The sequence below is a fragment of the Marmota marmota genome, unplaced genomic scaffold, assembly GCF_001458135.2.
Source record: "Marmota marmota marmota unplaced genomic scaffold, marMar, whole genome shotgun sequence".
Taxonomy (NCBI): domain Eukaryota; kingdom Metazoa; phylum Chordata; class Mammalia; order Rodentia; family Sciuridae; genus Marmota; species Marmota marmota.
Genome location: NW_025999949.1, coordinates 14,138,991 through 14,155,782, shown reverse-complemented (window position 1 = coordinate 14,155,782; position 16,792 = coordinate 14,138,991).

Below are 16,792 nucleotides of genomic sequence, written 5' to 3'. Positions count from 1 at the left end.
CAGACTATACTATCCCATCTAAACTTAAGAAAATTATTTCCTGCTTGCTTTTTTTTTCTGAACTGCTAAATTCCACATAAGCAGAATTAACATTACTAATTCAATATAACTTATCACCACAAAATAAAAAGTTTATCATTACCAGTTAAAGAGACATCTGGGAGACCTCATTATTTCAGTTTAATTTTTTAATTAATCCAATTATATGTAGGGATATTTAAAAAGATATAAAGTGAATGTCTAAACATAATCAAATTGAGACATTTTATTTCTCATTATCAAGAACAGCATTAGTTCAAATAAGCAATTTCTATCCGTATGTTTGTGAAACATTGTCAAATGAGAAGTGAATTCTAGTGGTTTGTAATAGTAGATCCCTAAAAAGAACTGATATATTTTGCCAAGGGTACTGTCTCTGTGTTTTCTTTCTTGAAAATGAATAGTAATATGATATATCAAGAACTATGTAATGTTTTGAACAACCAACAATAAAAAATTAAAAAAAAAGAAAATGAATAGTAAAACTACCATTTTATGGGATGAGTTTTTTGCAATTTGTTGATATTTTTAAAAAGTCATATTCTATTGATATTTTTTCTATTTTTAAAAAACAATCCTGCAATATGAATACTGTTACATATATTTTATATTCAAGAAAACTTGGATTAAGAGACTAATGTCTAAATAGACCTCAAGCGTAAAATTATCTGGGAAGAAAAAGTTTTTGTTTTCTGGATTCTTTTTCAATTATCTATGAACATTTGATTAGAGCATTTCCTAAAAGCCAACTGTTTTCCTATTAACAAAAAATATTTTAATATTACAGGAAACTTTTAATTCAATATTATAACTAATAATTGTTAATTGTGATATAGGGCTCTTTTAAATAAAATTATTCCTAGAAAGATTATTGAGGTAAATCTAAATGTGTTTGATGCTGTTGAGATTATATTAACATATATATGTAACATTATTTTATATTCTATTTTTTCACAAAAATCAAATCAGATTTTATATAAAATACATTTGAAGGAATATTTTCACATAAATAAGATTTTCTTCCTGGATGTCTTCATCCATGGGAAAAAATAAAAGCTAAATAAACAAACAAACAAACAAATAAATAAAAGAAAAACTACAAAATAAAACAAAAGTAATTCCTATTATTTTGCTATATTTTTAAATGGTATTAATTATAACTCTCATCCTAGCTGTACTAGTTAACCAATATGGATCACAACTGATGAAAAGATTTATTTTTTAAAAGGAAATACCATAATAGAGTTCTACTATTGCTTCAAAAAGTTACAACAAAACTTATTGTTTTAAAACAACATAGATTTATTGTCCTGTAATTCATGAGTCAGAAGTCTGGTTTCAACTGGGTCCTCTCCTTAGGTTTTCACAAGACTTAGCATCAAGGTTTCAGCAGAAGTGTCCCTGGGAAAGTTCCTCCTTCCACCCTTATCCAGATTTTGGCAGAATTTATTTCTAGACACTACAGATCCCTGTTTGCTCCAGGCTGTTGGTGGGGAACAGGCCTTGCTCCTAAGGTTACTGAAGTCCTCTCCCTTCCCATGGTCCCCTCCATGTTGAGGTTTGCAACAAAGTGGCAAAGATAGTCATGTTTGAGTCTGTCTGCCTTCTTTTCTGCCATCTCTTTCATTCTGCTCTTCAATTTGCTCTTCTGTGTTTAAGGGCTCATGAGATCATGTCAGGCTTGCCCAGATAATGAAGAATAATATATCTTAAGGTCAACTATTTCTAAACTTAATTATATCTTCAATGTCAATCCACTTGCAATGTAAATTAGCCTACTCATTGTAATGTTATATCATCTTTTATTTATAATTCTGCAGATTAAACTATAGACTTTTCCTAGGGTAATAATTCTACCTACCACAGACGCCTTTCTAAGTTTCTATAAATTAAACAGCAGTCATTCGCCTTTCTAAAATCTTGTAAGTGCCTATGAGTACATTAAAATATGTGGTTTCTAGTATACACTGAGTGACAATTTGGGACTGGTTAGTCACATATACTTATGCACAATGATACATAAAATATATTTGTATACTCATGTATTTATTTAAATTTCATACTGATATGCATAGATATTAGCAGGTTCAAAGAACTTGTGGTTTCCACTTTCCTGCTAGTGAAAAGATATTTGATAAAATAAAAACAATCTTTGATGTTAGGTTTTTGGCTTATAGTCATGGTTCTTTTTCTAGATATGATTATATATTACTTAAACTTTGAAATTCAATATCTAATATATGAGACTAGGATGATTCTATCAATTTGAATCATTCTGTCAAGATTAGCAATTCTCTTCTCCTCTGTCTCCTCTCACCAGCATATGCATCTATCAGTTGGTCTGTATATATATATATGTGTGTGTGTGTGTGTGTGTGTGTGTGTGTGTGTGTGTGTGTGTGTTTTGTTGGCCTGTATTCTGTGATTAAATATAGCATGCTATTATTTTAATCTGTTTCCAAATAGTTTTATAATTAGCTCTTAAAAAGAGAGATCAACCATATCATCCACCTTAAGATGGGCAATTTGTAATAAGAGCACTTATATCTTTGGAGAAGACTGCAGTGAGAAAGACTAAGAGGATATTTTACAAAAATGTCCTTATTTAGTACAAAGAATAATAAATACAGAAAATCTGTGTGTGTGTATGTGTGTGTGTGTGTGTGTGTGTATTGTAAATTATAAGATTTTCCAGTCTCATTTGTCATTCAAATTCTTTCAATAATCCTCAATCTGTACATCATAAATATTTTATTTTCAAATCTCAATTTTGATATCATAAACTCATAATAAAAATTTTAAAATCCTTGGCCTTCATAAAATGAGGATTACTGTTTAATAAGAAAAGAAAAACATAAAGACTCTTTACTCATTTAACATTAGTTTCTAGTAATTGAAAATAATTCAAAATGACTTTAATTATTTTCAATTTCAATGTAACTAATTATAGTGGTAGTGTATAATGGATGACAGATGCCAATTATGATTATTATTAATAGCTTTTAAAAATATCTTCATATGAATACAACTCAAATATTGAGAAATTTGGCTAAATATAAAATTCCTATTTTTACAAAATTAATCTGATTATTAATGGTAGAAATTGTTGATGCTAATATCAGGCATATGCCCATTTTTATTAAAATATTCTGCTTTTACAAAAAAAGTGGATTGAAAATTAAAGATCTTATCATTGTTACTTTAAGCTGTATATGGTTACTATATATAAATAATAAAATAATGTTAGATTTAATTTTTTTTAAAGAGAGAGAGAGAGAGAATTTTTTATTATTTATTTTTTAATTTTCGGGGGACACAACATCTTTGTTTGTATGTGGTGCTGAGGATCGAACCCGGGCCGCACACATGCCAGGCGAGCGCGCTACCGCTTGAGCCACATCCCCAGCCCAAGATTTAATTTTATTATAGAAATAATTCAGTTTTCTTTTCAACACTGCCTGATGCCATAGTCTTATTTGGTAACACACTTATTAAAATTAGCCATTTCAATTGATTACAGAACCATTGTTTTAGTAATTGTTATCATTGATGATATCAATAAATTTTCTAAATCCAGTATCCAAGAAACTGTAGTACTAAAGGTGAAATCTACTTTGTCAGTTAATAAGTCATATTGCTTTAGTATACTTCAAGTTTTTTTTTTTTTCAGGGATGACTGATATCTGATATTTATACTATAGCAACATAAATAAGCTTGTCAATTTGTGTGTGTGTGTGAGTGTGTGCGCATGTGTGTGTTTGTGTGTGCATTAGTGGGAATTGAACCCAGATCTACCACTGAGTTTCACCTCCAGTCCTGGTTTATTTTTATTTTGAGACAGGTCTAAGTTGTCCAGGCTGGCCTCAAACTACAAATCCTATTGCCTCAGCCTCCCAAGTCACTTAGGTCAAGCTGTTTTTATCTGAGTTCATATTTCTTAATTTATAAAAGAAAATAAATTTTGATCTATATTTAGCAATCTACATAATTTACACAAGGATTGGTTTGGAAACTTATTTGTAACATATTTTCTATTTCATATAGCTTTCTAAAACTGTTTTCCTTGTATTCCCAAAAGACTCCATTGCTGCAACTAGCAAGGCTGTTAATTCAGAAAACTGGTGAGGGGTGATGGGGGATTAGAAAAGACAAACAGACACAAATAGAGGGAAAGTTGGAGCCAGGTGGTTCATCACTCCCTGATGGAGGATAAATGACCCAGAGCTAGCTCAACATGTTTATTATATAGGTTTTATCATCAAAAGGATTCTCTGTGAGAAAGTTTATTTAAAGCAGGCAGGCTGAAGGATGAAGCCCAATTATAATTATCATTTTGTGCTCATAATTTTCTATTCCTGGTAGCTGATGTCTGAACTCAAGGTAAAGACTGATAGTCCCTTATGCCTTGTACTGAACCTCCATTAAGCAGGATGTCACCATAGCAACTGGGCAGTCTTGACCTGCAGCTTTAAACAGGAAGTTCCCAGCACAGGTGCACATGTCCTGCTGTAGGACAGTCAGAGACTAATTCAAATCATCACTCCTGACATCCCATAGATGTAAAATTAAAGAGTATATGAGAAAATATGGATTAAAACAATTTTTTAAAAGTTTTATTGTTATCCAAATAACTTTCTTCAATTTTATTCAAAAATTATCTCTCCTCACTTTCTTGCTAGCAACCTAAAATGACTACCAAAAATGTTCTTGAAGAAAAATATGAAAAATAGATTTTGATTAAGTTTCCAAGTTGGAATATGGACAATATTCTAGTGAAACTTACAGATGCTAGGAAAAGACTTCCTTGTGATCTACCATGCTTGAGAGCTATCACTCAGTGGAGGCTTGCTATTCCTACAGTTCATCCCAGGAGCAGCAGCCAAAGTTTGTTTGATATAGTCTGTTTCAGTTGGCCTATTCTGACAAGAGTTCTACCACAATGGAGTACACTGCAGCAACCAAGACCCTTAAGAATGTCAGAGTAGCACAGATTTACTATTGCCACTGCATATTGCTACACAGATGATGCACTGGTGGCATTCAAAAATATTATCCAGAAGATAAAAGTTGAGTCTCAGACATTAGACATTTCATAATTACCATAACATTCAATGGAAGTGTCACATTACATTTAAAGACTTTAATCATATGAAACCCACAAAGCAATTCTTTAGTCAGATGAACAGATAATATTTTTAAAACCATATGTGTCATATACTATCATTAGTTTGTTTACTATATATGTATGGATAGCTCTACAAATGAAAAAATGATTAAAATATGTCACATTATATGTTCTTCATATGTATTCATATATATTATATATATAATTTTTAAAAGTCTTTTTTATAAAACAAGCAAAAATATCTCTATTTAATATGACCCTGAAAGATTTGAATTAAAATATTCTGGAGCTTATAATGAGGTAGAGCAACTACTTTTCTCAAGGCTGTTTTTTAATTAATTCCACAATTATTTTTCATGAAAGCATTCATAAATAGCTCAGGAAACTTTTTTTCTAAAAATTCTTTGTGAGATAATTTCAAACTACCATACTTTTACTTTGTGTAGTTTATAAGAGCACAATGTAGATAAGTAATAAAAAGAAAGATCTTAACATGATTTTTACAAATAAAGCAACTCAGTTCTTCACAGCATATATCTGACTTAAAGTTCACATCACAACATGAAGAAATTTTGAAATAAAAATCCTTATAAAACTGATAAAATCCAGAAATGGAAATGAAGCCAAAGTAGACATAAGATGCAGGTAATAAATCAATCTAAAGAAAAACCTTGGACTTATAACAAAAGTAAGCAAGTAAATATAACAAAAAGACTAAATAAAAACTAGTTAGTCATCCTAGATACATACCCAAGTTGTTCACTCATTCATTTACCCATCCATCCATTTATGCACTTATTTAACTCTCCCTATAATTTAACCATGTGTATTTGTTATATGATACAATTACAGTTTCTCCTTTCATGGAGTTTTATTCAAACTAAATTATCAGTAAAGGACCTACTTGCCCCACTTAACAAAGCATTAAGTTGCTTAAGTTGCCAGTACCTATGCTAAGCTCCTAGGGTTCCCTCCCAAAATTCTCCAGAGACTCTTTCAACTAAAACCATAATGCAATCCTACCCTATCATCAATGAACTCTAAGATCATCAATTAGACCTAAGTTAGATCTTTTGTTGTTTCACTTATTAACACCATCATAAAAATCCTTAAAACTATTGAAGTTACAACTAATACAAACATGGAAGGAAATGTGTTATTTTGGGATTTGTGTCTGTTAACTAAAGAATCACTGAGTAAAATAAAACAGATGCCCAGGAAATCACTATTAAGAGAGCTGCTAAATATAACCTTTGATTAATCTTTTGAATCTTTTCAGGAAATAGGACAACCAAATGACATGAGAATGCTATCCAGAGAAAAACTGGTTATCTGCTATGTTAAACGTTCCCATAAATAAACAAAACAAGATAAAACAAGACAAAATGATTAATAAAGAAAAATTGTAAAAATGGATCACTAAATTGACAAACTAAAGAGGTGAACAATGGAAGGATTAGAGTGAAGCTTTTATTCTCTCTTTTTGGGGGGGGTTGTTTAGTTTTTATATTTGTGTGTTCTTTTCTTTTTAGTTTCTGTCAGTTGAGTTGTAAGGATCCTCAGACTCATAAATGGAGTTAGGAAATTAACAAAAACTGACTTGCACTGATTCTCCACAAACATTTTGAGTGGCAGTAAAAATACAGAAGATGTGCCCTACAATTTCAAATAATTACTATATTTATTTAACCTTGCAGCATGCAAATTATAGTGTGGCAACACTAGAGAAAATATTTTGGCCAATCTGCTGATTTCTGCACAACCTGATAATCAACCTATTTAGAAGATGTCACCATCCAAGCTGCTATTCCTTTTTTTTTTTTTTTTTTTTGTAAATCCAAAGGTAAAATAAGTATCTAATATTTTTAGAATTCTTTATTGGTGCCAATGTTAAAACTATAAACTTGCTAAAATTTCAAGATGAATACTGACTCAATTTTAAAAATATAAACTTGCTAAAATTTCAAAATTGTAAGAATATTGATTAAAAATTTCCTATTCATCATTTTAATAAATCAAAATACATGTATTCAATGTCTGCAAGGTAAGTAGGATATTTAAATGTTTTAGAAAATATTTGGGAGGTAAATGAGGTCGGGTCCCCTTAGAAGTCAACTTGGGACAAAGATTCAGATGTAAGTAACTTTTTGAAGAACTGATCCCAGAAACACAGAGAAGTTGCAGAGGAGTGGGAAAAGTGAAGTGAAGGGAGCTAAGGAAGGTGCACTGTGCAGTAGGTCCCCTCTCTGTACCCATGGGGAACAGCAGCAGCCACACTTCTGAGTTTTCTCCATCATGGTGAAATTAAACACAGGTATATATTCATTACCCCTCAGTTCATCATGGGCTACAGGTTACTCCGCCAGCTTGAACTTAGGCCACATGTAGCAATAGACTGGCAGGCAGAGAGTCACAGTGTTTCTAGAAACTAATCTTGAGTTTTGAAGAGATGATGCTGAGAGAACGAAGGTTGGAAATTCACAGCCCATAACACATGGAACACTGCATTTTGAGAACTGAAAAGTATGTAAATACAATGACTATTTGGACTAACATTGGAATAAGTATTTGTTTCCTCATCACACTGCAATTGTTCCCTACTTTTGTTGGCCTCTATGAAACAACAACTTTCTTTTTTAAGTTTCATAAAATTTATCCTATGTGTTATTTTTCCATATCATTTACTTTAGAACTCAGAAAGCAATGGAAACTAAGATACAAACCTGACACCTTTTAAAACAAAAACTTTTCTCCAATTGGGAAAAAAAAAAAAAAAACAAATGGAAATTAAGTCAAGAGGACAGAGTTCCTGACATCTAGTTTTATGTTTCTATCAAAAACTTGATTTTTAATTTAAAATCAAAGTTTTATTATTTATAAACATATTTGCTTTGAGTTTGCTTCAAAGAATCAAAGATGGAAATTATTTTATCTAGGCAAGCTTGCCTTCCCTACTGACTTCTGTTTTCGATTATACTTCAGACATTTTAAATTTTATCAAACATGGAGAAATATATAACATTTTTATTTGTGAACTTTTAAAAGATTTAAATCTATTTGCATAGATATTTATGTGATCTACTCAAAACTAGGTGGGGTTGTTTTTGCTCATATTTGACTTGGATGACAATAAGTAATAAGAAAGAGTGGAATGAGTATGACATAATTTCTCTGTGTATGCATATGAATACACTACAGTAAATCTCAACATCATGTACATCAAAAGATCCTAATTAGAATAATATATGTCCCATACTTGTATAAATATATCAAAATAAATTCTACTGTTATGTATAACTAAAAAGAACCAATAAAAAAAGAAAATATGAACATCTCTCTCTCCATCTCTCTCTCTCTATGTATGTATATATATATATATATAAAATTTTTAAGAATCATAGAAAAGATATTACATATAAAAATCTATTTCTGTATATATTCCATACACACATGCATATAAACATACACAAATAACACATAATTGGAAAGAAATACAATGATATTTTAGCAGCATTAGTAATGAAAATGGTGCAGCCATAAGTTCTTCATTATTTGATATACTCTGTACGTCTTAAAATTCACAAATAAGCCTGCAGAATTCTTTAATTATTTAAAAAGAAACTGGGCATGAGGGTGCATGCCTGTAATCCTAGAGGCTTTGAAGGCTGATGCAGAAGGATCATAAATTCAAGCCAGCTTCAGCAATTGAGTGAGGCCCTAAGCAACTTGGTGAGAATGTCTCAAAATAAAAAATAAAAAGCACTGGGGATGTAGCTCAGTGGTTAAGTGCCCCTGGGTTCAATACCTGGTACCAAAAACTAAAAATAAAAAAAGAGAAAAGGATATTATACAAAGAAAATAAGCACACTTTAGTAGTAAATGCATTTCACACACTGCAAGTGGAAATGAATATTGACTCAACTATTTTGTAAGACAAATTGGCACAAATGTGTAAGTTTAAATTTTTTCCTATATCTTTATCCTGACAATTCTACCAATAAAATAGCTTTAAAATCAATAAATAATTAGGGAAGTGCCAACAAATAGAAAATGGCCCAACCTTTGCTCCCTAACTTTGTAATACTAACAGCAAATGAAAGAGAAAGACAGGGAAAAAGAGGAGCATTTGTACATTCCAGCAATAATAGAAAGTGGCCCAGCTTTCTGGTTGTAATTATAAAATAATAAAAATTTACAGAAAGTAAAGATATATGTCTCACATCTAAGCAGAAGGAATCATAAAAAAATTCCAGAAAAATTTGTTTCAAGCATTGAGACCAATCACACTCAGATATAAAACATGGCAAATATTTCATAGAAAGTATTACCAGGAGTGGGTGGGAGGGCACTTTGTTGCTTGGCATGTATAAAATTGTAAAACTGGATCACTAAATCGACAAAGGGAAGCTTTTATTCTCTCTTTCTCGGGGAAATTTGTTTAGTTTTTATATTTGTGGGGTTTTTTGGTTTTTGTTTTTAGTTTCTGTCAGTTGAGCTGAAAGGAGGCTCAGACTCATAAATGGAATTAGAAGAAGAACAAAATATAACACAATCTATGCACCTTGCGTTCAAGACTGAATATCAATATCCATTATACATTTGTGAAGTTTAGTTTGAACAAATCTGAAAGGTGGGTAGTATCTTTACTGTTTTATAACTGAAACAAATGAAAACCAGAACATAATCTTACATAGTCATAAATCTAATAATATTAAGCTAGTATGTAAGTTCAAGTTTGATCTGGTTTGGGAGTTGGTGCTTTACCAGATGTTTAATAAAACAGACTGTTTTTTTCCAGAAATGGAATATTTTATATATTTCCATATATATGTATAATGGAATATTTTATATATGTGCATATAAAATATTCTATCCACTTAACAGTGAGTATTATATTAGTGACTAGTGTGATTACATTTGTTGTTTGTTTTATACCTTCCTTTATTATCCAAATTAAGTGAACTTGTTTGGCTTAGTATTCTAGTAGGGGGAAAAAGCATGCAACATATATTTAAATTACTTTAAATATAAACATAAATATAAATTCAATTTATGACTGGATTTTATTCACATTATAAAAATCTACTTATCAAAAGACATCATTGAGAAAAATAATGGCAAGTCACAGGTTAGCTGAAAACCTTTACATGCTTATTTATGACAACTTGTAACTAAAATACACAAAAATTTCCTATCACTCAACAATAAAATGACAAACAAATATATTCAATTTTATTTTAATACAGAAATACCTGAACATTGATCAAAGTACATGAAAGAGGTGTTTTCAGATCTTGCACAATAGGAAACACAGAGCTGTGATCTCAGGGATTATGAAAACAGAATGAATTCTATAGTCATCCTGGCTTTGCCCTGAAGGGATATCTAGACTTCAGGTAAAAAAGGGGGAACCTAACAAGAGTAAGAGGCCTTCTGGTGATGAACTCACAAGGAGGATCAGGTTCTGTGGGTTGATCCAGCCATCCTGGATGAATGGAATTCATCAACATGAAGAAGTTTCCAGTTTTGGGAACAATATTCTACATAATTTTAGGCCCTAGTTAAAATGAATTCTACCATTAAGGTGCCTCAAGTAAATGTTCCACATGAATCGAAACAGTAAATCAAAGCGGACAATCTACTATGGCAGAATATATAATTCAGGTTGTTTTTCCCATTGGAGAAACCATACATAAAAGTGTATTTAAGAAAAAATTAAAATATTCCAAAAGCTTAAAGAATTTCTAGTTTAATCTGAGATAAAACTAAAATACATAATCTGAGATACAAGACTAAAATGGCTCTGGGACCTCATCATCCTAGAATTTGAGGCAATCCCAAATAGGAACAGGAAACATAAGCAATATATTTAAAAGGTTTGTAAAACAAAAGAAAAAAATTAAAGTCTAGATTACACTAAGAGTGAAGACCACAGAGATTTACCTTCAGAGGAAGGTTATCAAGCAATAAACCCATCCTCATGTGAACTACTCTCCAACCTCTAGTTGCCTCAAAAGTGCCACACACCCCCCTCAAAAATTCATAATTTAAAATTGGATTTTAGTGATTTTTCAGTACTAGTTCCATATGTATCTGACAAAAGCACAACATTTTGAGAAAAAAATGTCATTCTAGTGTTAAATTATTTCCATTAAATAGTTTTTAAATTTAAAGTGCATTACATGATTTATATTAACAATTTCCATAAGAAGAGACATCCCAGGGGCTCAGGAGGCTGAGGCAGAAGGATCACAAGTTCAAAGCTAGCCCCAGAAGCTCAGTGAGACTCTGAGCATCTTAGCAAGACCCTTTCTCAAAATAAAAGTTGAAAAGGTCTGGGATGTGGCTCAGTGGCTATAAGGGCCCCTGGGTTCAATTTATTTATTTATTTATTCATCCATTTATTTATTTATTTATAAATAAATAAATAAACAATCTATTTATTTATTTATTTATTTATAAATAAATAAATAAACAATCTATTTATTTATTTATTTATTTGGTACCAAATAAATAAATAAATAAATAAAGAGATATTTAAAAAAGAAGAGGAGAAAATATAAACTGCAAACATACAGAAACAACAAATAACAAAAACAGATGCACAAATCATTCGGACCTCAGGTACTGGAATTGTCAGAGACAGATGGTAAAAAGCATTTTAAACATGTTCAAAGAGATAAATTCAAGCTTGAACAGTTTATCTGAGGACTTGAGGGAATAAAATGGCTTAGGAGATGAGAAAAAAATAGAAATCTAGGTCTAAAGAATATAGCAATCAATTTGTTAATTCAAAGGATGTGTTCAACAGCAGACTAAACATAGCTAAAGAAAGAATTAGTAATCTAAGTCAGACAAAATATTCAAGCAAGGAGAAATGAAAGACTTCACCCTAATGATGTAGATGTGGTTATATAACTGGCTTGGGAAAATAGGATGTGATAAAAATTAACGTTTCTCATTTTCAACAAGAAGTTTTAAAAATTTGTAAGCTGTGGTTCTACAATTCCGCTTTTCCCCCCTTAATACAAGAAAAGTGAGGCAGGTGCAGTGTTACAAACCTGTAATGCCAACTACTTGGGAGGTTAAGGAAAAAGGATCACAAGTTCAAGGCTAGCCTGGGCAATTTAGCTAAAAGAGGAGAGCACTCCTGGGTTCAATCCCTGTACTTCCAAAAAAATAAAATAAAAAATAAAGACTTCTTCAAATGAGAGCTGAATTTGCTTCTTTAGACTGCTTACAGAGTGAAAAAAAAATACGTGAAAGCATGCTATAGATGCCTGGTGGTTGATAATAACAGGAAAATAATGTAGTTTTTATAAAGTATTGGAGATTTTTGTTATTTGTAACTATTCTGTAACCATTCTATAGTATAACAAAAGCTAACATATGCAAGGTCTTCAAGGTTGAATTGAAATGCTAAATACAAAGTAGAAGAGCAGAACATATTTAAAGAAAAAGTTCTGAAATTTCCAAAATTGATGAACTTTGTAGATATATGAATTCTATTATAACAAGGCCAAATGAGTTTAAATTAGACAGACTATAACATGACAAATGATAATACAATCTGATTTTAAATAAATAAATAAATTTATAAAGCAACCATGGTGGGAATTATTGAGATTATCCTCAATATTGACAACTAATGTGCCAATGGAAATATTTTTTAGGTAGATAAATTTGGATGCTGTCTCAGAAATGTTGAAAAAATTTTCCTCCAATGTAGAATTCATGCCCATTAAAATTATAACTCAAGAGTGAAGTGAAAGTTGAAATAATTCACTACCAGTAGACCTGTACAGAATGAAATTCTAAGAAACTATTCTTAAAATATAGGATAAAATTTCCAGATGGAATGTAATTGATAAAGAGCAAGGTCAAAAGCAATTACAATTAAAATTCTGACTGAAACTAAAATTAATGATTGATTTATCTCTTGAACATTTTCTGATCCTAAAACATAGGAAAGGTAGAAAACCATAAGAATATTAAGATGTGGAAAACAAATAAATGTAATAACATCACTGAAGTAGTATAAACAACACAACACATCATTCTCTTATGACACATAGATAAATTCATTGAGAAGATATGAAAACTTGATTTCTTCATAATCTTAGATTCATAATCATTTTTACAATGAATATAGAGAGATTCCCATATCCCCTTTATTCAGTTTCCCCTAATGGTAATATCAGCTGACAATGATATACACCATTGATCTCACTTAAATTTCACTTCTTTTTTATGTACTCATGTGTGCATTTTGATCCATGAAATTTTATTTATATTTCCATGATCACCACCAATGAAGACATGGAAACGTTCCAACAAGAGAATTCCTTCTACTACTCTTTTAGTTATACCCTTCTTTCACACTCCCGCAGTGCCTGGTAATTTTTAATCCAGCCTTCATATGTACAAATGGAATTGTACAACATGAAATTTTTGAGGTTGGATTTTTGCCCTCAGTATAATTCTCTTGAGGTCCATCTAAGGTGATGGATGTATCAAAATGTAATTCTTCTCCATTTGCTGATTTCTTTTCATTTCATGGTATGAATACACCACAATTTGACCATTTAACCATTTTAAAATATTTGAGGTGTTTTTGTTTGGGGCTACCATGAATGAAGTTGTTATGAACATTTGTGTATAGGTTTTTGTATGTACATAAGTTTTTAATTCTTTGTGTCCAAAAATTTACTAAGTTTTATTTTAGGTGTATGTTCAGTTTTTGCAAGGACTCCACATTTATTTATTGAATGCCTGTATCATTGTACCTTTCCACTGACAATTTTGGAGTGATTCAGTTTCTTTACATTCTTTCCAGCATTTGATTATTTAAAACAAAACTTTTAAGAAAAACTTTCATTAACAACAAACCTGACAGACTATTCAGGAAAAGATGAATGTTAATCAAATAATCAGTTGAAAAAGCACTGAACATTTGCAGAAAATGTCACTACAATTTTAAATTTTAATTTTCAATTCCCACAACATTATTTTAGTTTGCAAAGTTCCTTCAGGAGGCCCTACTTGACAAAATAAATGGATTTTTAAAAATTAATAAATTTCAGTTTTTAGAGCAGTTTTAATTGCATGACAAAATTGAAAAGTACAGAAGATTTTCACTCTTCCAACACAGGTACAATATTGACATCACATACAGCAGACTGTTTATAATTGGTGAACCTTCATTGACACATCCAAATTCACCAAAGTCTCTAGTTTACATTAGGGTTTATTCTTGGTGCTGTATGTTCCATGGGTTTTAACAAATGTACAATGGCATATATTCACCATTACAGTATTATATAAAGTAGTTCACTGCTCTAAAACCGTTCTGTGTTCATCTCCTCATCTTTCTCTTGCACCACCTGGTGCAATCACTGATCCTCTTACAGTCTTCACAGTTTGGTCTTTTCCAGAGTGTAATACAGCTGAAATCATATAGTCTGTACCCTTTTCAGACTGTCTTCTTAATCTTATTAATGTGCATTAAAGTTTCTTCTAGTCTTTTCATGGTTTTTGGTGTTCAGCACTGAGTAATATTGCATTGTTTGTATGTGTTATCATTTTGTTTATCGATTCACCTACTGAAGGACATCTTGGTTGCCTCCAAGTTTGGAAATAGAAACAAAGCTGCTACAAACACCTATGTAGCCTTTGTATGGACATATTTTTTCAACTCCTTTGGGTGAAGACTGCAGAGCATTATTGCTGGGTAATAAGGTAACAGTATGTTTAATTTTATAAGAGACTGCCAAACTGTTTTTCAAAGTGATTCTACCATTTACAATGTAGTTAAACATCATTGTTGCTGTATTTGATGGTCTCAGTAGTTTGGATTTTGGTCTTTCTTATAGGTATGGAATGATACATCTTTTTTTCCCCCAAAATTTGCATCACCTGTTAAATTATTTTGAACATGTTTTCATATGCTTGTCATCTGTGTATCTTCCTTACTGAGGTGTATATTCAGATATTTTGCTCTTTTTTAAAAAAATTGGATAGTTAGCTCTGAATTTTAAGTATTCATTGCATATTTTGAATATCAATCTTTAACCAAATATGTCATTTGCTGTATTTTGGGGCAAAATAAATTACTTTTATTTCTCACTTTACTTACCTTTGTGGTGAATTTTTCAAAGTTTTAAACTTCACCCCATTGAAACTCTCAAAATCAATAAGTTAACAAGAAACTATACTCTTATTATTACTATCTCAGGTATCATTCTGTATCAGTATTAAATTAACTATTTACGTGTGCCAATTTTCTCAATATGGTAGTTATTTGTCCTCTGATCATCTGTAGTTGTATGTACATCCTTAATTCTTGGCTTATGACTTCTCAATAAATGCATCTTTATTTTTTTTCTTTTAGAAAGACACATTGTGATAAATTCTTCTCATTTAATCACTTTGCATTTAAGATATTGCATAAAGATCAATGATTTCTACCTATTTGAGCTCCATTCCTAAAATTCCTAGTGTATAATAGAAGAATTCACTGGACTTCTTGGGTATGGTTATGTCAAGTTAGAAACTTCAGTTTTATTTTATTCTTCTGACATGTGCCTTTTTGTGACCATAACACAGGTATTATTTTGTTATATTTTAAATTTGTCTCTATTCTGTCTTTTCATGTATTTGTTGGCTATTTGTATTTCTTTTGTTGAGAAGGATTTGTTTAGTTCTTTTGCCCATTTATTGATATTTTTTTGATGTTAAGTTTTTTAATTTCTTTGAATATTTTGGACATTAATTCCCCAAGGAGCAGATTAATTCCCCAAGGAGCAGGTGGCAAAGATCTCCCACTCTGTAGGCTTTTTCTTTTTTGGGGGGTGGGTTGGGGTAGGTACCAGGGTTGGAACTCAGAAGCACTGGACCACTGAGTGACATCCCCAGCCCTATTCTGTATTTTACTTAGAGACAGGATCTCACTGAGTTGCTTAGTGCCTCACTGATGAAAAGGCTGGCTTTGAACTCATGATCTTCCTGACTCAGCCTCTCGAGCCTCTGAGATTATAGGTGTGTGCCACAACACTCAGCTTATAGGCTCTTTATTAATCCCTTTAATTGCTGCCTTTGCTGTATAGGAGCTTTTCAATTTGATGCCATCCCATTTATTGATTTTGTATTTAATTTTTCATGATTTAGGAATCTCGCTAATGAAGTCAGTTTCTGTGCCAACAAGCTGCAGTATTTGGCCTACATTTTCTTTCAGTAGTTACCGAATTTCTGATCTAATTCCTCCATCTTTGATCTACTTTAAATTGACTTTTGTACAGGGTAAGAGAAAGGGGTCAAATTCCATTCTTCTACTTATGGATATCCAGTTTTCCAAGCCCCATTTGGGAAAAAGGCTATCTTTACTCCAACATATGTTTTTGGCACCTTTTGTAGGATCAGATAACTATAATTATGTGGGTTTGTCTCTGTGCATCTATAATATTCCATTGGTCTTCATGCTTGTTTTGGTGACAGTTCCATGCGGTTTTTGTTACTATACCTCTGCAGTATAATTTGAGGTCCCTTATTGTGATGTCTACTGTTTTGCTTTTCTTGCTAAGGATTTTTTTGGTTCTTCTAGGTTTTTAGTTTTCAAATGAATTCCATGA